Below are 23,567 nucleotides of genomic sequence, written 5' to 3' on the forward strand. Positions count from 1 at the left end.
GGGTGGGGGTAGCCAAAAAAAGATGATAAGCACCAAATATATTTGTTTAGTGGAAAGACAAAATAAGTTAGCTCTCACTTTGAAGAGCTGAGTCCAGAGGTTTCAAAGGGCACACAGGAAACGCTCCACCAGCAGAAACGACATTCAGCTCTCCACGTGGCTTTATCTGATCTCATGATTCTCTCTATCTTCAGAATCGAGGCACCCGCAAAGAAAACTGGCATTGTGATATAAATCAGGAGCTCAGGGCTCTGATCACCTTTCTGATCACTAGAAACCCAGAGTTGCAGAAGCGTAAAAGGCAGACAGAATCTGCTGGCTTCTTCTGAATTGTTAGAGTCTGCTTTTCCTGTTTGTTTCTGCTTCTGAATTTACTTATGCATACATGGTACCTGTTCCTTCATCATGAATACGACAAGATTACTACCCTGAAAAAAAATAGATAAACCTCTGAAGCAGGTATATAAAACATTATAAACTTGACCAGACTTGGTGGAACACTCCTAGAATTCCAGCACCTTAGGAAGCTGAGACAGGAGAATAACACGTTGGAGGTTAGCCTGGGCAATTCAGCGAGACCCTGTCTGCAAATAAAAAAAAAAAAGAAAAAAGAAGGGCCGGGGTGTACCTCAGTGGTAGAGCATCCCTGGGTTACATACCTAGTACCAAAAAAATTACAAATTCACCTCTAGCTTCCTATATAGATAAGGCAGACTTGTCTTTATAATGTGACTTACATGAACTGGCCTCGGGTACCCACTTGGGACAGAGGATACAATTTCTTCAACACAAAATAATATCCACAAAAATAGATATGAAATTGGATAGAAAGTCTTTATGGAGGGCTGAGGCCATAGCTCAGTAAGAACGTACTTGCCTAGTGTGCACGAGGCTCCGGGCTTCATCCCCAGCACTGAAAAAAAAGTCTTTACAAAGGAAAAGCAACATATTTTTCTCTCAGCTACCGTGATCTTCCCTCATTAAAGCTGATGATAGGAAAATAAAGCGTATTTGTGGAGAATAATAGCAAAACACGCCAGGCATGGTAGCGCACACCTGGAATCCCAGTCCTCAGGCTGAGAGAAGGATCACAGGTTCAAAGCCAGCCTCAGCAACTTAGTGAGACTTTGTTTACAAATAAAATATAAAATAAGGCTGAGGGTATAGCTCAGAGGTAGAATGCCTCTGGGTTCAATTCCAAATAAATAAATTAATAATAATAATAATAATAATAATAATAATAATAATAGCAAGATAGAGTAAAAATATAACAGAGAACAGGATATCCTAGATTTCTATTGAGCTGGGCATGGTCCATGCCCATAATCCCAGTACTTGGGAGCCTGAGCTAAGAAGATCATAGATTCAAGGCCAGCCTCAGCAACCTAGCAAGACTTTTAGCAACCTAGCAAGACCCTGTTTCAAAAAAATAAAAAGGCCGGGCATGGTGGTGCACACTTGTAATCCAAGCATTCGGGAGGCCGAGACTAGAGGATCGCAGTTTGTGCACAGCCTCAGCTACTTAGTGAGGCCCTATGCAACTCAATAAGACCCTGTTTCGAAAAATAAAAAATAGGACCTGGGTGTAGCTCAGAGATAGAATGCCCCTGGGTTCCATCCCCAATACCACAATAAATAAATAAATAAATAAATAAATAAATAAATAAATACAACCAAGGGTGTCGCTTGAAGATAGAATGACCCTGGGTTCAATCCCCAGCACCACAAAAATAAATGAATGCATGAATGAATGAATGAATAAATAAATAGATTTTCATTGGATTTGAGAATCAGGCACAATGGTGAACATGGAAAGATTTCATAGAAAACTGCTGATGTCACAGATGGTGGCCAAGTTTTCTACTATCCTGACTGTGTAAATCTCTGGGGGAAAATCAGTGCAGACATCACAGATAATTATTACGATTTAATTTGTAATCATCATTGGATATTTCCACAAAGATTTTTTAAGGAAAACTATAGAAGTCATAGACTCACTGATCATTCTGATAACTATGCCCCAGTTATGTTCTCAATAATCCAGACACAGGGAGGCTATGGCAAGAAGATTGCTTGGGCCCCCAGGGCTCAGGGCCAGCCTGGGGAATACAAGACCCCAAGGCCCTGTGGAAGGAAGGAAGGAAGGAAGGAAGGATGGATAGAAGGAAAATAAAAGGCTGGACCTGGGCATAGTGGCTCATGGCTTGTAATCCCAGTACTTGGGAGGCTGAGACAGGAGGATCGCAGGTTCATGGACAACTCTCAGCAAAGAGTGAGATTCTCATCACCTAGCCAGACCCTATTTCAAAATTAAAATAAAATAGGGCTGGCCATGTAGCTTGGAGGTAGAACATCCCTGGGTCCAATCCCCAGTACTACAAAAATAAAATAAAATGAAGGCTGAGTGTAGCTCAGTGATTGAATACATGCTTAGCACGCTCCATCCCCAGCACCAAAAAGGATTTTTTTAAAATGTTTCATATACAGGGTTTTCTGCTTCACTCTTATCTTCTTAACAAATGAAAAATTCCTATTCTTTATAACCTATGTGTCAGATATTGCGAAACTCCAAATATGTACTTTCCCAAGAGGCCGCTGATCATAAAGAAAAAAGCTGTGTATAACAATGCTAGGGTTTTTCACATGCTATATAGAACCAGCATGAACTTCCTTTTTTGGATTCAAAGAACTAAATTGCAAACATAAAATTCCAACAATAAATATGGGTTCCCTAACGATTGTTCTCTTTGCTTTTTGCTAGGAAATTATCTCATTTTCTTTTCTTTATTTTTCTTTGTTTTTTTGTGACACTGGGAATTGAACCAGAGGCATTCTATCTCTAAGCTACACCCTTAGCCCTTTTAGTTTATGTTTTTTGAAACAAAGTCTTGCTAAGTTGCTGAGCTTGGGCTTGATCCTATGATCCTCCTATCTCTACCTCCAAGTACTGGGATTACAAGTGGGTACCACCACACCTAGCAAAACTATCAGTTTCAATGCTTAGGTCTGATGAAGAGTGGACATGTTTGAGTGGACATGTTTGGGTGAAAGGGTATGATCTAATGGAGGGGAGAACCTAGTAAAGACTGTGCAGATTCTTCTGGGCCTTTCTGAGCAGCATCCTTTCTTCCTGGGTATGGACAGGACCCATCTGGAATGAGGGGCTTCAAGGGAGAAGGGGATAGTGAGTTTTCCAGGTTTTATGGCTTGCTTTGGAGGAGAGGGCTTCTGGTTTCTAACATCCACGTTGGAGAAGAGAAATTCTGTTTTCTGAGACTTGCTTCTGGCAAGAAGGAAGAAGAGGCAACAGGAACGCCTGAGAAGATCAGAAAGACCTTATCTTTGAGGCTGATTATGAAGCCTTTCCATCTCATTTAGTTCAAAGAACTCAGGATACCAAGATGACACGCATTAGGGTATTGTTTTCTGAGCCTGAATAGGAGCTATACCATCTAAACTAGACCAAGGAAAGGAGCTTTGGGACTCCTGGGGTGGAGGTAAATTATGGGAAGGCAACTAGATAATATATAGTGAATAGAGTTTGTTGTAATCCCAGGACTTGGGAGACCAAGACAGGAGAATCACAGGTTCAAGACCAGCCTCAGCAACTTAGTGAGAGCCTGTTGCAAATTAAAATAGGGAAGGGGTGTAGCTCAGGGGTAGAATGCCCCTGGGTTCAACCCCCAGTACCACAAAAAAAGAAGCTGTTTACTAAGGGTATTATGGAGATAAGAGAACTCAGGTGCTCAGAGTGGTCTCTGGAGCAATCCTCTTCCTGGTGCATGAGATGGAGACACCTTTAGAAATAAAATTTTATGCCATCTATGCCCTGTTTTTAGACAAAAAGGGGGAGGTAATTTTCTTCAACGCAAAACAATCCTGCTGCCAAAGTGGAATCTTTTCAAAGGCATCATTAAATCCCCTTCATTCCCTCACTGGTTCTACATGTTTGTGAATGGGCTGAGCAAAGAGCGTACATGTCCTGCAGCTGGCAACGAGTAAGAGTTCTCAGCTAAGTGGCAGCTGTGCCATGCCTGTTTAACAGAGCCTGGGCTGGGCACAGAAGCACGCACCTGTAATCCTGGTGACTCAGGAGGCTGAGGCAGGAGGGTGGGAAATTTGTCAGTCTCTACAATTAAGCAAGACTCTATCTCAAAACAAAAGATGAAACTGTCTAGTTCAATCTCTAATACCACACACACACAAATAAAATAAAATAAAATAAAATAAAATAAAATAAAATAAAGAGGGCTGGGGATGGAGCTTAGAGGTAGAGTGTCCCTGGATTCAATCCCCAGTACCCCACCACCAAAAAAAAAAAAAAAAAAAAAAAACAGATTGGCAGGCAGTAAGTCTCAAGGACCAGACACAAAAAGAAAATGCAAAGGGGCACAGCCAGCTTCTCTTCAGAGAGTGCCAAGATACCATCAATCTCCATCAGAGCCCAGGAAAATCTGGAAAGAGGGCCTCATGCACTCTGGGGTGGGGGCGAAGTGAGTAATGAGTCAGAAAGGAATGTGTGCTAACCCAGGCCACATACCTGGCTACCTTGTGAAGAGAGCCCAGTGCAAATTCCTTCCCACATACCTGGGGCTCCTGGGCACTTGGGGGAGGGGGCAGTTTTTCTGCATCAGAATTGGCCTTGTACTTTATAGAGCAAAGGACCCCTTTTTGTCTCTCGGATAGAACACTGCAGAAGCCTGCTGTCCCTGAGATCTCTTTTGGTCTCAGCATCCCCAGGCTTGGCTTTGTTCATTAGATAATAGAATCAAATTCCTCCAGTTGTCCCACAATCCAGTTGGCTCTGGAGAAAAATGGAGGTGTCAATAGGGCCTGGGTTAGTGGGTTTGGCGGTTTTGTTTGTCGTGTGTGTGTGTGTGTGTGTGTGTGTGTGTGTGTGTGTGTGTGTTACTGGGGATGAAACCCAGGAGCACTTTACCTCTGAGTTACACATCCAGCACTTTTTATTTTTTATTTTGAAACAGGGTCTGGCTAAATTGCAGAGGGTCTCACTAAATTGCAGAAGCTGTCCTCAAACCTGCAATCCTCCTGTCTCAGCCTTCCAAGTACTGGGATTACAGGCATGGGCCACTGTGGCTGGCCTATCTGTAAAGAAAAGAAGCCTAGACAGCCAGATGTGGTAGTACAGGCCTGTAGTCCTATGTCAGTACTTCGGAAGCTGAGATGGGAGGAAGCCAGCCTCAGCAACGCAGGAAGGCTCTCAGAAACATAGTGAGACCCTGTTTCAAAGTAAAAAAAAAATATAGGGCTAGGAGTTTAGCTCGGAGGTAAAATGCCTCTGCATTCAATCCCCAGTACCACCCAAAAAAAAAGCCTAGAACAGGATTTTATAAATTTGAAAACAGATGCTTTTTAGAGTACATGTATGCAACAATATAAAAATAAGAAATGAAGCCCAGGAATGAGAATTAATTCTTCAACAAGAGTCTTTGAGTCTCAGCTTCTTTGCTTAGGTCTCAAAGGAAAAGCTCCATCTGCATTGAGGCCAAAAGCAGGCCATGGTGGCCATAATCACAATATTTGGGAGGCTGGAGGATCTCAGACAGTAGGCCAGCCTCAGCAACTTAGTGAAACTCTCATCAACCTAGCAAGACTCTGTTTCCAAATAAAAATATAAAATAGGTCTAGTTATGGATTGGGAGAATATGGTTTGAGGAAACTATTCCCCGGGAACCCCTGTGAAGGTCCCGGACACACTTTCCCCCAACCCATAACAAAATCCAAAACTACCCCAAACAGAAGAAAAACCGTGGATTCTTGTCCTAAGCTAAGAATAAATATGCATAGCTTGGACAGTTGCTGAAGATTTACAGAAGTTTATTAGAAAGATAGAAATACAGAAAATAGAAATACAGCCCCATGCCAAAATGGCACGGGGAGGGGTGACTCGAAATGAATACACCAAAGGAATTAATTACACGTGGACCGGACTTTTTATACCCATGATCTCCATCTTGTTTACGTAATTCTGACTTAGTGAACGTCCCTGTAAGGTACCTCCCCCAGCAAGGTGTGACAAGGTGTCTTTCATGAAGGGCAAGGTCAAACCCTGCTCCATCCTCCCTAGATCATCATGTAGATCTGTCTTTATTTTATTTTATTTTATTTTATTTTATTTTATATTTTGGTGGTACTGGGGGTGGAACCCAGAGGCTTTCTACCTCCGGCCTATACTCCCAGACCCATTTTATATTTTTATTTGGAAACAGGGTCTCACTAAGTTGCTGAGAGCCTCACTAAGTAGCTGAGGCTGGCTTCAAACCTGTGCAATCCTCCTGTCTCAGCCTCCCAAGCGCGGGAGGGGTGGGATTACCAGCATGCGCCACCACACCCGGTGTAGATCTGTCTTTAGATAAAGGCCTAGTTCTCCTCTCTTAAGATCTGTCCTTTAGATAGAGAAAGGCCTAGTTCTCCTCTCCTATTGACTGGTTAATACTTTTGGCTAGGTTACTTTACATTGGAATAGTTGCCTGCTTTTAGGCAGAAATCAAGTCCTTGCACAGACTTGCCCCTCACCCAATTTTTGAAATATATTAATAATCATAGCTTTCTCAAATTTTCCTAGGCCATTCACAATACTGGTACAGGTCTGGGAGTGTAGCCTGGAGGTAGAAGGGCTTCCAGGAACCCCAGTACCACCAAAAAAAAAAAAAAAGAGAGAGAGAGAGAGAAAGAGAGAGAGAGGTCTGCAAAATGTTGAGAGAAAGAAAGCACAGGAAACAGTGTTAATTACCCACCCATGAGTACAAGCTTGTTTTAGTTATTCATTTATTTATCTTTGAGATGCTGGGGATTCAACTCAGGGCCTTCTCCATGCTAGGCAAGTGCTCTGCCACTGAGCAAATCTCCCAGCTCTTTTTCAATTTTATTTTGAGGGTCTCTCTAAATACTTTAGGCTGGCCTCTAACTCAAGATCCTCCTACCAAGCCTCCCGAGTCAGTCGTGTACCAGTATTGGGAATGGCCTAGGAAGATTTGAGAAAGCTATGATTATTAATATATTTCAAAAATTGGGTGAAGGGCCAATCTGTGCAAGGACTTGGTTTCTGCCTAAAAGCAGGCAACTATTCCAATGTAAATTAACAGAGCTAAAAGGAATTAACGAGTCAATAGGAGAGAAGAACTAGGCCTTTCTCTATCTAAAGACAGATCTACATGATGATCTAGGGAGGATGGAGCAGGGTTTGACCTTGCCCTTCATGAAAGGAGACACCTTGCCACACCTTGTTGGGGGAGGTACCTTACAGGGTTAAGGGGAGATACCTTACAGGGACGTTCACTACGTCAGAATTATGCAAACACAGGATGGAGGTCTTGGGTATAAAAAGTCCAGTCCACGTGTGATCCCTTTGGTGTATTCATTCGAGTCACCCCTCCATGACAGTCTGGTATGGAGCTGTAGCTATCCTCTGTATTTCTATCTTTTAATAAACTTCTTTAAATCTTCAGCAACTGTCCAAGCTATGCCTATTTATTCTTAGCTTAGGACAAGAACCTGTGGTTTTTTTCTGTTTTCAGTCATTTTGGGTTTTGTTGTGGTTTGAGGGAAATTGTGTCCGGGACCCTAACAGGGGTCCCTGGGAACAGTTTCTCCACAACCATATTCTCCCAAAAACCGTAACAAGTGGGATCACAGGTGGACAGCACTGTGCTTGGTGATTATATGTGTTTTTATATGATAGGGAATTAAAGAACATTATGGTGGTTCAGAATTCAAACTTGACTAAAGATTCTCAATTCATCTCACTCCTTTTTGTTTAAAAATAAGTAGGAATATTTTGGGGGTTGGCATGTGAGAATATAATTAGATCTTTTCTATCAAAAGAATAGCTTGACTTGAGCTCCATTTTGTAAAACCGCCATTTTATAACCTTGTGCGTGCTTATATTTTTTTGTAAAGATAGCATTTCCTGGAAGTTGTGAGTGCCAACCCCTATCCCAGCATCCCCCTCAGCCAATAGTGTAAAGATTGTGCAGCTAGGCTCCCACCAATAGAAGAACAGCACCAGAGCCCGCATTGGAAATAAAAGACCCAACATGCTTCGCCATGTTGTTCCTGCATGTCTGACTTTGCTGGTGGAAGAATCCCATCTTGCAAAAAGTAAAATCACTTTACTGAACCACTTTCGAACATGTGTCCTTTCTTATGTCACCATGGAAATTTATTTCTAACATAAAGTCGAATCTTGTGGTGATTTGGAAGTCAACTTTGATCAAAGATTCTTGACTTACATCACTCTCTTGTTAAATCAAAGTAGGAGCCGGGCGTGGTGGCGCACACTTGTAATCCCAGTATTTGGCAGGCTGAGACAGAAGGATCCTGGTTCGCGGCCAGCCTCAGCTACTACTTGGTGAGGCCCTCTGCAATTCAGTGAGAACCTGTTTGAAAATAAAGAATAAAAAATAGGGCTGGAGGTGTAGCTTGGAGGTTGAATGCCCCTGGGTTCCATCTCCAGTACCACACACGCACACACACACACACACACACACACACACACACACAGTAGGAACATTTTGGGATGGGATGAGAGATACGATGATGAATATGACATTCCTCTTTATGTATTTATGGGTTTTGTTTGGGGTATTTATTTGTAATATTTATTTGATTAAACCAGATGTGTTCTACCTCTGAGATACACCTCCATCCTGATTTTTATTGATTTTATTTAGAAACAGGGTCTCACAAAGTTGCTGGGGGGCCTCATTAAATTGCTGAGGCTGACCTCAAACCTGCAATTCTCCTGTTTTAGCTTCTGTAGTCCTGGGATTACGGGTGTGCACTACCATACCCAGCTAAGGCCATATTTATTTATTTATTTTATTTTAGTACTGGGGATTGAACCCAGCCCTATTTTATTTTTATTTTGAAACAGGGTCTCACTAGGTTGATAAAGAGTCTCTACTTGCTGAGATCCTCCAGTATCAGCCTCCCAAGTACTGGGATTACAGGAGTGTGCCACAAAGCCCAGCTCAGGTCATATTTAAAAAGCAAAATTTCTAACTAAGGTCATATTTAAAAAGCAGAGAAAATTTCTACTTGTTGGGAAACTCAGCACAGGTTTCCTTGTGTTATCAGATCCGGATCCTACCAGTTATCTTATCACTCTGTAAATTGTAGGTAACTGATACTGACAGATATGCAAATTGTGTCTTGTCTGGTTCTGACTTCCTCCCCCTTCCTGTGTGCCTGTGTGTGTGTGTGTGTGTGTGTGTGTGTGTTTGGGGGGGACAAAAGAAGTTTGCCTCCATTTGCAATTCATTTGAACAGTCCCTCATTCCTCTAAGTGTGGGACACTTTGTTTTAGTAAACGTTTATTGATGCACTACAATGAAGTTTAAAATGACAGGGACACACATGGACACAGCACTTAGTGAGCTACCCTTTCCATCCCACTCCCTCCCATTTCTGTATATGTTACTGAGATTGGCATCCACGATTTCACAGTCATGTATAAAGTGTACATAGTCAAAGGGAGACTTCACCAACTCTCCCTCCCCTCCCTCCTGTAGATACCCTCCATCACTCCTCTAGGGCTTCTTCTCCTTTATCTGGAGTCCTGGGGCACTTATTTTTTCACCCTGTTACATCTGCCTATTCCGGTCAATTATTAGATTAGAAAAAATTTCAGCCGGACATGGTGGTGCATGCCTTGTAATTCCAGTCCTTGGAAGGCTGACACAGGAGGATCGCAGGTTCACGTCCAGCCTCGACCACTTTGCAAGGCTCTCAGCAACTTAGGGAGACCCTGTTTCCAAATAAGAAATAAAAATAGGAAGGGGGGGTGGCTCAAAGGGAGAAAGCCTCTGAGTTTGATTCCCAGTACCTCCCAAATAAGATTAATATCAAATTTTAACACATGCTAATTTGTATATCTTTGTGACTATGGTTTTAACTTTTTCTCGAAATTATCTTTTTGGGAGGGAGCTAATGGGGATTGAACTCAGGGGCGCTCTACCTCCAGGCTACACCCCCAGCTCTATTTTATTATTTTATTTAGAAGCAAGGTCTTAATAAGTTGCTGAGGCTGGCCTCATCCTCTGATGTCAGCCTCTCAATTATGGAAATTATCTTGTAATATCCGTTTCAGATATCTTGCTTAGGGGCCCTTCAGACTACAGAGGGCCAGTACTGGATCATTTGACCTACAGATAAGGAGCAGTTGTGTCCCTCAAAGCTGTTGAGCACAAAGGAGGCCACTGCTAGGCTCCCAGATTCACACCACCATCTAAAGCAAGAATTTGGTCACCATCCTGAAAAGAAATAATTCCCATTTTCGAAGGCCTTATACTGGGGCCGCTCTTGACTGTGCTGGTTTCCCACGCTCCAGACTTGCAGGTTGCAGTGTGGGAGAGCTAAGTTTCACCCAGTGGGCAGAGCTGGGTTTCTCTGAGGCAGGCTGCCACCCCTGCACTGGCTAGCACACAATGATCAGTGGCATTCCTGAAATTCCTGGCATTGCAGAGAAGCCAAGCCTGGCTTGCCGGATGCCCTTGAACCACGGTTTTGACCCGAATAGGGCACGTTAGCTTTTATTCACAGCCAGAGGCTAGGACCTATTTATGTAAATCCTCTGCCAAGGGTCAATTCATCTTGACCCCCTGATTTTCATTTCTTTAATGGTCGCAGGTATTTTTCGAGACCCTCTTGCAAATTCTCTCCATTCAGTGACCAACTACGGGGTCAGTAAGAATTCGGTAACAAAGGCAGGGGGTGGGGACTGGAAGAGTCCAGGAGGCTTCCTTTGAAGTGTTCTAAAGAAGCTTTCAGAGGCCACCCAGTTTACAAAGTGAACTGAGCGGTGACCTCTGGGCACTCCATTTTATTCACGGAAAATGAGCTTTCTTGAAATGGAATCTTCGCAGAAGTTTTCTTAGAGCGCGCGGATTGTGCTTTGGCAATTTCCTAGAGTGCATATTGTCCAACGTCGGTGGTAAAAGTTTGAGGAAGGAGCTGTCAGAATTCCGGGTCTAAAGGCGGGTGCTGGCTCCAGGGGTAATTGTTCCCACTTCAGGTCCCCAGCCACCCTTCGGATTTGCATGTTAAAAGGGAGTATCACCGCCCACTGGGAGCAGTGGGAGAAAGCTCTATTCCTCAGAACTGGCCCAGGTTACTGAAATTTCTGGCCACTTGGGAAGCCAGTAGGGAGGATAGTTGGAGGTCAGCCGAACCTCTGGAGACCCTCAAGTCATTGGGTGCTCTCCACAACAACTCACAGCAAGAAAGCCTTTTAGGGAAGGAATCACTTGCAAACCAGCCCAACCGCATAGCGTCCCTAAAGGCACTCCCCCCTTTTCACGGGCTGAATCTTCATCTTCTACACCTTACACCTGTTGGGTTTTTCTTTTTGCCCCATTTTCAACAGAAAGGTGAGCAAAATATTCTCTTAAAAAATACTGTTCTGGCTCAGTGTGGTTGAGCACGCTTGTAATCCTAGGCTGAGACCAGAGGATCGCAGGTTTGTGGCCAGCCTCAGCTACTTAGGCCCTCTGCAATTTAGCAAAACCCTGTTTCAAAATAAAGAATAAGCCGGGCGTGGTGGCGCACACTTGTAATCCCCGCGCATGGGAGGCGGAGACAGGAGGATACGCAGGTTCGAAGCCTCGCTGGTTTAAGAGACCCTGTTTCTAAGTAAAAATATAAGAAAATGCCGGTCGTGGTGGCGCACGTTTATAATCCCCGCGCCTGGGAGGCAGAGACAGGAGGATCGCGCAGGTTCGAAGCCAGCCGTGCGCGCTGGCTTAGGAGACCCTGTTTCCAAAATGAAAATGTAAAAATAGGTCTGGGAGTGTAGCCCGGAGGTAGAAGGGCTTCCAGGACCCCAATACCACCAACATATATATATATATATATATATATATATATATATATATATATATGTATATATATATGAAAATAAGTCTGGGATTGTAGTCCAGAGGTAGAAAGGCTTCTAGGAACCCCAGTACCATAAAAAAAAAACAGGGCTAGGAGGTGTAGCTTGGAGGTAGAATACCTCTGGGTTCAATCCACAGTACAGGGTAGGGGGCAGTTCTGAGCCTTGTGTGATGGATGGTTCTCTCCTATAAACCCAGTACTTGGGGGAGGGAGTGAGACACGAAGATGGAAGGTTTCAGACCAGCCTCAGCAATTTAGCAAGACCCTATTTCTTTATTTCCTTTTTTCTTTTTTTTATTAGTGCATTGTAGGCATACATCTCAGTGGAGTACAAGATGGTAGAGGCATACATGCACACATCACTCATTTAGCTCTTTCCCAAGTCCCAATTCCCACCCCAATCCCTCCCCCTTCTCTCCTTTTCAAGTTTGGTTTAGTGATTGACTTTGATAACCCTATTGCAAAATAAAAAGGGAGACTGCCTCTGAGCTCAATCCCCAGTGCCATTAATTAATCAAAAATTTAAAACTATCCCTTTTCATTTGCTGTCAACTTTTTATTATGAAAAATCTCAAACATGCAGAAATACCGAGAGTAGTACAGTGAATCCTCCATATATCCACCATGTCAATTCAACATATGAGAACTTTGGGGTATATTTTCTTATATACATGTTGAGAAAACCTAATCCAAAATTCAAAATGCTCCAAAATTCAAAACATTTTGAGGGTTGACGCAATGTCACAAGTGGAAAATTCCACACCAGACCTCCTGTCATGGACTGCAGTCACAATGCAGGTACACTAAAAAGATGGTAGGAAGTGTGGCCTTCAGGCCATGTGTAGAAATTGGATATGAAACCTGTGAATTTCATGTTTAGACTTTGGTCTCATCCCTTAGATATCTTATTATGTATATGCAAATATTCCAAAAATCCCCCCAAATCTAAAAACATTAACATGCTTAGTCCTAAGCATTTTATGTAAGGGGTACTCAAGCTACATGCAGGTGTGTATGTGTATGTGTGTGTGTGTTGCTGATCCATTTAAAAGTAAATTGGAAGCCGGGTGTGGTGGTGCACTCTTGTAATCCCAGCATTTGGGAGGCTGAGACTGGAGGATCAAAATTCGCAGACAGCCTCAGCTACTTAGTGAGGCCCTTTGCAACTCAGTGAGACCCGGTTTTAAAATAAAGAATAAAAAATAGGGCAGAGGGTGTAGCTCGGAGGTAGAATGCCCCTAGGTTCCATCCCCAGTACCTCAAAAAATAAAAAATAATAAAAAAAATTGAAGCCTATTTTGGTGGTGTAAGCCTATAATCCTAGTATTTGGGATGCTAAAACAGGAGGATCGCAGGTTCAAGGACAGCCTCAGCAATCTATCAAGGCTCTTCACAACTTAGAGAGACCCTGTTTCAAAATAAAAAATAAATTAGCGCTGGGGATGTGCCTTGGAGATAAAATGACCCAGAGTTCAATCCCCAGCACCACAAATAAATAAAACAAAAGTAAATTGAAAACCAGGTGTCGTGGTACACACTCATAATCCCAAGGATTGGAGAAGCTGAGGCAAGAAGAACTCAAACCTGGACAATTTAGGGAGACCCTGTCTCAAAATAAAATATAAAAAGGGCTGAGGGTGTAACTCACTGGTAGAGCACCCCTAGGATTAATCCCTAGTGTCACAAAAAAATTTAAATAGCAAATTGGAGACATCATGACACTTTACCCCAAATAATTTAATCTGCATCTCCTAATATGTTTATCCTTTTATATAACTATCAGTTATTAACCCCAAGAAAACCAACAGTAATTCATCCCCTAATACCAGTAAACTGAATACCCAGTTCATATTCCAGTCTCTCCAGTTTCCATTATGTCTAACAGCAGTTTTCTATTTAAGTCAGGATCCAATCACAACTCATACACATTTCCTTGGTTTCTTCAATGTCTTTGTTTCTTGTACTCTGCCTAAAAGCAGGACCTACGTTTATTTGCCTTTGTAAGGTGTCTCCCTCTCCTGTACCAGGAAGGCTCAGCACCTGCGATGTCTCATGTGTATAAGAAGACCACCCAAACTAGGAGCGGTGGCACACACCTGTAATCCCAATATGTGGGAGACTGACCCTGGGAGGATCGCAGGTTCAAGGCCAGCCTCAGAATTTAGCAAGGCCCTGTATTCAAATTTAAAAAATAAAATAAGATAGGACTGAAGGTATAGCTCAGAGGTGGAATACCACTGGGTTCAATCTCTAGTACCACATAAAAGACCACCCTTACCTATATTCCCTCTCCTCCCCTTATCTAAACCCCCAATCCCTTTTTCTTTATCTAACCTAAAATAGTACATAAGCCCCCAAATCTAGCCACACCCTTGGGTCGCATTTCTTTGTACACTCTTGAATAAGTCTATATGTAAATAAATCTGCTCTTTTCTCTTGGCCATCTGGCCTCGAGCATTCAATTCATAGAATCTTCAGCCCCTGGGCTGCTCCCCTACATATGATCTAAAGCAGATTCTTATTTATTTATATTAATTTAATTTGGTACTGGGAATTGAATTCAGGGGCATTCTACCTCCAAACTATACATACTCCCAGTCTTTTTTTTATTATTTTTATTATCGTTGGTTTTGAAACAGGGTCTCACTAGGTTGGCGAGAGCCTCCCTACATTGCTGAGGCTGGCTGCGAACCTGCAATCCTCCTGTCTAAGCCTCTCAGGTACACGGATTACGGGCACGTGCCACCACACCCAGCTAGCAGATTCTTTCTTTACAGCCATCAGAAGCAACCTACATAGCTGACACATTAATCTCAGACTTCCAGCTCCAAGAACTGCGAGACAATGCATCTCTGTTGTTTATTCTGCTTAGTTTGCAAACCTTTGTTTCAGCAGCCCCAGCAAACTAGGACACCTGTAAACTGGACATTAGTTTGAGGTGCAATTAGATGAAATTTTGGCAAGCACACAGGATAGGTTCAAGAGGCACTTAACACCCAGCTTCTCCACTTACGTGATGTTACATGTTATCCGTGTTATTGCAGGGTTAAAGTAATGATAACCCAGCTAGATTTTTCTCTTTGCAATTAAAAAGTAGCTTGAGGGGCGATAGATACTTTGGCATCATATAAGAATGCTCCCTCCTTCAATCTGTCACTTAATTATTTTAGTAATCATTGATGATCCTTGTGTGAATCGATTCTTTTCTTGGAAGATGGCAAAATGATGAGATTGTGCAAATCTCACCACGCCTGGCTCCCACCACTTTTTATTTTGAAACAGGTTCTCACTAAGTTGCTGAGTGCTCCCCTAAATTGGTGAGGCTGTCCTCAAACCTGCTGTCCTCCTCTCTCAGCCTCCAAAGTACTAGAACTACAATGTGAGCCACCATGCCCAACTCACCGATTCATTCTGATCTTACAGTGTGATGTGTTCCAAAATTTTCTCTTCCTTTTTATTATGTTTTATTCTGCTTTTTTTTTTAAAACCAAAGGCATGCCAGTTGACCTTCACTGAACTGGTATTAGAAATTACTTTTTTTACCACCTGCTGTTTGAAAAATCAGCACTCTAATTTGTACTGTCCAGCTGTGGTCTTTAACATTTTAATGTGTATATGTGGAACCAGGAATTGAACCCAGGGACATTCTGTCACTGAGCCACACACCCAGCCCTTTTTTGGAGTATACTGGGAATTGATCTCAGGGACATTCTACCTCCAAGCTAAACCCACAGCCCTTTTTATTTATTTTGAAACAGGATCTTGCTAGATGGCTAAAAGCCTTCTAAATTGCTGAGGCTGACCTCAAAACTTGTGATCCTCCTTTCTCAGCCTCCCAAGTATTGGGACTGCAAGTGTGCATCATTGCACACCAGCTTGATAGTAATATTTACATGTTCTACCATTATAGTAGTTCCTCATAATCTCTGGGGGACATATTTAAGCCCTTCCGTAGGTGCCTGAAACCACAGACACTGTACTAAACCATATATGTGCTATGCTATTTCCATACATACATACATACATTTATTTTTCTGTTATTGGTGCAATATGGTTATACATTATGAATTTAAAGTAATAGAATTCAGCCAGGCATGGTGATGCACGCTTGTAATTCCAGTACTTGAGAGACGGAGACAGGAGGTTCACAGGTTGGTAGCCAGCCTCAGCAACTTGTGAGGCCCTCCGCACGCAACTTAGTGAGACCCTGTTTCAAAATAAAGAAAAAAATAGGGCAAGGGGCATAGCTCAGAGGTAGAATGCCCCGGGGCCCCATCCCTAGTACCACAAAAATAAATAAATAAATAAATAAATAAATAAATAAATAAAGTGATAGAATTCAAGCCAAGCATGGTGGCCCACACCTGTAATCCTAGTACTTGGGAGGCTGGGACAGGAAGATCGTAGGTTCACAGCCAGCCTCAGCAAGTATTGAGACTCATCAACCTAGCAAGACCCTGTTACAAAATAAAAATAAAATCAGATGGGCAAGGTGGTGCATGCCTATATATATCCCAGTACTTGAGAGGCTGAGACAGGAAGACAGCGGATTTGAAATCAACCTCAGCAACTTAGCAAGGCCCTCAATAACTTTATGATATCCTGTTTCAAAATAAAAAATAAAATAGGGCTGGGGTATAGCTCAGAGGTAGAAGGTCCTCAGATGCAATCCCCAGTACAAAAAAGAAGAAGGAGGAGGAAGAGGAGGAGGAGGAGGAGAGAAGAAGAAGAAAGAAGAAGAAGGAGGAGGAGGAGGAGGAGGAGGAGGAGGAGGAGGAGGGGGAGGAGGAGGAGGAGAGACTTCCGGGAAGATGGCGACCGAGAAAAGCGGGGCTTAAGAGCCCCGCTAACAACAAATATCCATTACCACAAAATCAGCGCCTTTCAAAGCCAGAAAACAACATCACCAGAGAAACAAAAAAAATCACCAGGCTCCAGAGAGAAAGCAGACTGAGAACAGAGCCACAGAGGATATCCTCACGCCCGAGGACGCGGCATACTGCCGGCGAATTCACGGGACGGCCACAGCAAGCCGAGGGGAGCCGCTGAGGAACAGCCAGGCGGGATTTCTCGGCGCAGAGGACATCTAAAGCTCCCAGTGTCTGAGCTCAGCACACGCTGCAGGGATTCAGAGCGGAAATCAAAACCAAGAAAAAAAAAAAAAACGCCAGCCCAACAGCCGAGGGCGTAGCAGCGGCGCCATATTGCCACCGGCGGCAGCAGCACGGAACTCACTACAGCTACATCTGCGTACTCAAGAACAGTGAGTCAAATTGCGGGCCACAGAGGAGAAATCCCAGTACTGTACTCCCTGGGACTTGACCCAGTGGGAGAGGGGCGGTGGCAGTGATATCACACCATAGGAGAACGTGCAACCTGGCACCCCCCATGGTCTAAAGCAGCCTCTATCGACTCTCTGGGTCAGAGACTCTGTGATAAAACCCAGTAAAGGAGTAGTGGGGTCTGAGATACTACTGACTCGAGATCCAGAGCACCTTAAGTGAAGTCATAGTGACCCAAGGGAAGAACCCAGAGAAGGCACAAACTTCCGAAATCATGGGAAAGAGGAATAATACTGGAGCAATAAATGCCCACAACCCCACAACATCAGAACCCGATAAAACAGAAAATCAGAGATTTCTAGAAGATCAAATCAGGAAAATAACTGTAGAAATAATAGAGGTGCTTCGAAAAGAACTCAGAGAGAGCCAAAAAGAGATAAAGGATGCAATTAATGAAGTAAAGGCCTCAATTCAAAGCACAAACAACCGATTAGAACACATGGAGAACAGAATCTCGCTCTTAGAAGATGATCATTCCAAAAATGAACGCATAGTTTCTAATCTAGGAAAAAATATCCAACAGCAGGAATCTGATATTGAAGAAATATGGGCCCATTTTAAGAGAGCTAACCTAAGAATAATTGGAATAGAGGAGGGAAAAGAAAGTGAAACTAAAGGGATCAACAATCTCTTCAAGGAAGTAATAGCAGAAAATTTTCCAGACATAGAGCAAGAGGTCGATACGCAGGTCCAGGAAACTTATAGAACTCCCTTTAGACAGGATCGGAGAAGAGGATCCCCACGCCACATAATTGTCAAAATGACCAATGTGGAAGCCAAGCAGAGAATCTTAAAGGCAACAAAAGCAAAGGGCCAAGTGACATTCAGAGGCAAACCAATTAGAATCACTCCAGACTTCCCAAACCAAGTTATGAGAGCCAGAAGGGCTTGGAGTAACATATTCCCAATTTTGAAAGAAAACAACTTCCAGCCAAAAATTTCCTACCCAGCAAAACTTTCTATCAAATTAGATGGAGAAATAAGAAGCTTCCATGACAAACAGAAACTGAAGGAATTTATGTCTTCAAAACCAGCACTAGAGAAAATACTCAAAGAGATTAACTACAAAGAAGAAATAGGTAACACACATCAGAACTAGAGAAACAAGATTTTCCATCCAACAGACAACTAAGATTGGTTATCTGTGGAGATTCATTATTTATGTTAGTCTGTTACCTATCTCTAAAGGGTATTGTTTGCCTTTATTGTTGTTAATTTTTAGGATTTCTAGTTGGAATATTAATATACCTTCAGATATAGCATTTGGAAATATTTTATCCCATTCTATTAGTAACTGTTAACTCTGTTTACATTGTCTTTGGATATACAATATGTTTTTTATTTTTTAGGGAGTTTGTATACTCTTCTGTTGCCTGTGCCATTGAAATCATAACCAAGAAATCACTGCCAATTTCAATGTTGTGAGGTTTTATGACCCAGATTTTCTCCTAAAAGTTTATAGTCTTAAGATTTATATTTAGGTCTTTAATCTATTTTGAGTTAATACTTGTATATGGGATTAGGTAAGGGTCCAATTTTATTCTTTTCCATGTAATTACTATGTTTCAACAATATTTAGTTAAAAGATTATCATTTCCACCACCAAATGTTCGTGGAAACCTTGTCAAAAATAAATTGACAATATAGGGAAGAATTTAGCTCTAGGCTTTTATTTAACTCCAATGGTTTATATATCTGCCTTTAGAATAGTACTATACTGTTTCAATTATTGTAGCTTTATATGGTTTGAAATCAGAAAATATATATCTTCTAGCTTTGTTCTTTTTCAAGATCGATGTGGGTACCTAGAGTCCATATTCCATATTAGGATAGATTTTTTTTTTCTGAAAAATAAATATATAAATATATGATAGTTTCACCTAAAAATAGAAAAAATTGATTCTCTGGTAAGAAAGAAAGCAAAAAGAAATATTGAAATGTTATCTTTAAGTCATCAAAAGCTTGGTATCAGACAAATGAAACTGTTATGAGAGATTATCATTTTTAATTTTGGATAAATTGCTATAATACTAGATGTCAACTACTAAGCCAAGCATAGGAGGGGGGGATAGGGAGAGAACGGGGTGGGGATCGGGTGGGGGCTGACTGGGCAATGTGTGCATGTATGTCTACAAAAGCATGTATCCCACTATGATGTATGAATACAGTGCACCAATTAAAAATAAATATGAAAAAAAAGAAAAAAAAAAGAAAAAAAAAGAAAAAAAAAAGAAAAAAAAAAGAAGAGGAAAAGAAGGAGGAGGAGGAGGAGGAGGAATAAAAAGAAGAAAAGAAGGAGGAGGAAGGGGAGGAGGAGGAGGAATAAGAAGAAGAAAAGAAGGAGGAGGAGGAGGAATAAAAAGAAGAAAAGAAGAAGAAGGAGGAGGAGGAATAAGAAGAAGAAAAGAAGGAGGAGGAGGAGGAATAAGAAGAAGAAGAGAAGAAGGAGGAGGAATAAAAAGAAAAGAAGGAGGAGGAGGAGGAATAATAAGAAGAAAAGAAGGAGGAGGAAGGGGAGGAGGAAGAATAAGAAGAAGAAAAGGAGGAGGAGGAGGAAGGGGAGGAAGAGGAGGAGGAATAAGAAGAAAAGGAGGAGGAGGAGGAATAAGAAGAAGAAAAGAAGGAGGAGGAGGGGGAGGAGGAGGAATAAGAAGAAAAGAAGAAGGAGGGGGGGGAAGAGGAGGAGGAAGAGGATCATGCTGGGGATGAAGCTTTGCGGTAGAATGCACCTGAGTTCAGTCCCCAGCACCATAAAATAAAGAAAGAAACAAACACACAATAAATTAATAAATAAAGTGATACATCCAAATATGCAAGCAACTTCTCTTGCTAACTCCATCCCACTGTCCCCCTTTTCCCTCTACCATACATGCTAAGGTTGTTAATGATACCTTCATATATGGAGGTAATATTATTTGGTCTGTTTCCTTCCTCAAGCCTCTTTTAGTTTTTCTCTTTCTTTCTTTCTTTCTTTCTCTTCTTCCTTCCTTCTTTGTGGTACTTGGGATTGAACCTAGGGGCATTCTACCTCCAAACTACATACATAACGAGCCCTTTTTATTTTTTTATTTGAAAACAGGGTCTCACTAATTTGCTGAGAGGCGCTCTAAAGTCTAAGTTGCTGAGGCTGATCTCAAACCTGTGGTCTTCCCATCTCAGCCTCCCAGGTACTGGGATTACAGCTGTGGACCACCACCTTCTGCCCTTTTTATTTTTGTCTTGAAACAGGTTGTCCCTTTGAAAGCCGGGCGTGGTGGCGCACGCTTGTAATCCCAGCATTCGGGAGGCTGAGACCGGAGGATCGCGGTTCGCGGACAGCCTCGGCTACTTAGTGAGGCCCTCTGCAACTCAGTGAGACCCGGTTTCAAAATAAAGAAAAAAAATAGGGCAGGGGGCGTAGGTCAGAGGTCAAATGCCCCTGGGTTCCATCCCCAGACCCTCAAAAAAAAAAAAAAAAAACAGGGTGTCCCTACGTTGCCGAGAGTCTCCCTCAATTGCTGAGGCTGTCCTCAGAGTTGCAATCCTCCAATCTCAGTCTCCCAAGTACTGGAATTACAGGTGTATGCCACCATGCCCAGCTCTAAGGCCCTTTACAGAAACACTTAGCAGCATTCCAGTAGGGCCTTTGTCTTTCATGGAATCTTCCAAAATATTCCTGAAATGGTACTGCATTCTGCAAATTTAGCTCCTCCTAATGTTTGTCGCAGTGGTTGCTAGATGCACCTCTGTCCTTTGCTAGCTGTGTGGCCTTTGAACACACTGCTTGCCTCTTTGAGTCTTAAGTTCTTCTAACTGCAAAGTGAACATAATAGGACATGTCCTAGCCAGGTGCGGTGGCGCACGCTTGTAATCCCAGCATTTGGAAGACTAAAACAGGAGGATCGCAGTTCGCGACCAGCCTCAGCTACTTAGTGAGGCCCGCTGCAACTTAATGAGACCCTGTTTCAAAATAAAGGATAAAAAAATAAGGCTGGGGGTGTGGCTTAGAGGTAGAATGCCCCTGGGTGCAATCCCTAGTAATGCAATAATAAAAAAAAAAAAAAGTCCTGCCGGCTGTCTTTATTGTCTTGAGATTGAGAAAATACAGCTTGCTTCTGCTCCTGCCCCTTCTATTATCAACTGATTAGCCAGGTCCTGTTCAAATGAAGCCACATCATGCTGTTCCCTGCTCTATACCCTCTACTGGTTTTTCAGAGTAAAGTCCTTGCATCACCCAGCACATCCTAGTTAATGTGGTATTTGATTACCCCGTTGGCCTTCACTAGTAACTCCTGCCTGGGATCTCTCTGCTCTAGATACCCGTTCTTGTTCATGTCTCAGGACCTTTGCACTAACTATTGCCTCCATCCATCTGACCTACTTATTCTTCTTCAGGTCCTTAGTCATCATCACCTTTTTTTTTTCAATGTGGAAGTTGGACCCAGGAAGATTCTACATCTGAGCTACACCCTCAGTCCTATTTTACTTTTTTTGTGGTACTGAGGATTGAACCCAGGGACATTTTACCTCTGAGCTACACCCCTAGCCGTGTGTGTGTGTGTGTGTGTGTGTGTGTGTGTGTGTGTGCGTTACTGGGGATGGAACCCACGGTCTTTCTACCTCCGGGCTATATTCCCAGACCCATTTTATATTTTATTTGGAAACAGGGTCTCACTAAGTTGCTGAGAGCCTCACTTGGTAGCTGAGGCTGGCTTCAAACCCGTGCGATCCTCCTGTCTCAGCCTCCCAAGCGCGGGGATTACAAGAGTGTGTAACCACACCTGGCTTTTATTCTTTATTTTGAAACAGGGCCTCACTAAATAACTGCATACTTCTGGCTTTGGTCCTGTGATCCTCCAGTCTCAGCCTCCCAAATTCTGGGATTACAAGTGCCCAGCTTCCCTGGGGCCTTTTCTGACCATTTGATTTCTAAGCACAGCCCCACAATTCCCTAAACATGCCTCGCTTTCTCTCCATAGTACTTTTGGGCCTGAATCATATGATAAAGACACACAGATCAGTGATCTGGTTTATTCACTGCTGTATCCTTCAGCCTGGGATAGAACTTCGCATGTATTTCCCCACTTGGTAAATATTTGTTGAATAAATGAATGACTAACTGAATGAATGGATGGATTTGGTTCCATACCATGTTTTGAGCGCTAGGTACCAATACTGCTCAGATCTCTGGAGATAAAGGCTACTAAGGAAGACTGTTTCTGTTAGAAGGACCTTTTGTTTTATTGAAGGACACCGAAGTGAAAGAAAAGATAGTCACTATGATAGAAATAACAGAGTACTATGAAATCCAATATGACGTCAGCCTTCTGGAGGTAAGAGGAGATTCAGAAAGCCCTCTGAAGAAGATAACATTAGTGAAAAGTAAGTCTTGAAAGATGAGAGCCAAAGGGAGAAGGAAAATGTGCTCTAGGCAAATGAACATTGTTATCATGGTGATGGTTAAGAATAAGAGCCAGGCACAGTGGCGCATACCTATAGTCCTAGTACTTGGGAGGCTGAGACCAGATGATTGTAGGTTCGAGGCCAGCCTCAACAACTTAGCAAGACTCTCAGCAACCTAGTGAGACACTGTTTCCAAACAAAAAATAAAATAGGGCTATAGGGCTGAGGGTATAGCTCAGAGGTGGTATGCCTCTGGGTTCTATCCCTAGTAACATGCATACACACACACACACACACACACACACACACACACTGAAAGTTTCCATATAATTTGGTGTTTATAATTTTAAAACATATTTTTTGGTCCAGTTCTTGGGAGGCTGAGACAGGGGGATTGCAGGTTCAAGGACAGCCTCCACAATTTAGTGAGACTCTCAGCAATGTAGCAAGACCCTGTTTCAAAATAAAATTTAGGGCTGGGGGTGTAGCTTGGAGGTAGAATGCCTCTGGGTTTAATACTCAGCACCATTAAAAAATTGGAAAGGGTCAGGGTGATGGTAGAAAAAGGGAGGTTCAGTTTGAATAGTACAACCTGTATGCATGTATAGCAATACCCCACAACCCTATTAAAAGGTATAATTAATACCTGTTAATCATTTTTAATCTTGAATGCATCTAGAGGATGCATTGTTTACAAAGGATTCATGTTTACAGGGGAGTGACAATTTGAATGACACCATATTTCTCATTTGAAATCACTGAGGCCAGAAGAAAGGAGCATGTGTGTGTCTGTGTGTCTGTCTGTGTGTCTGTGTGCTTTACTGGGTTTGAACCCAGTGACATTCTACCTCTAAACTATACTCCCAGCCTTTTTTATTCTTTTATTCTGAAACAGAGTCTCTCTAAATTACCATGTACTGGTATCAAACCTGCTATCCTTCTGCC

The sequence above is a fragment of the Muscardinus avellanarius genome, assembly GCF_963383645.1.
Source record: "Muscardinus avellanarius genome assembly, chromosome: X".
Classification (NCBI taxonomy): Eukaryota; Metazoa; Chordata; class Mammalia; order Rodentia; family Gliridae; genus Muscardinus; species Muscardinus avellanarius.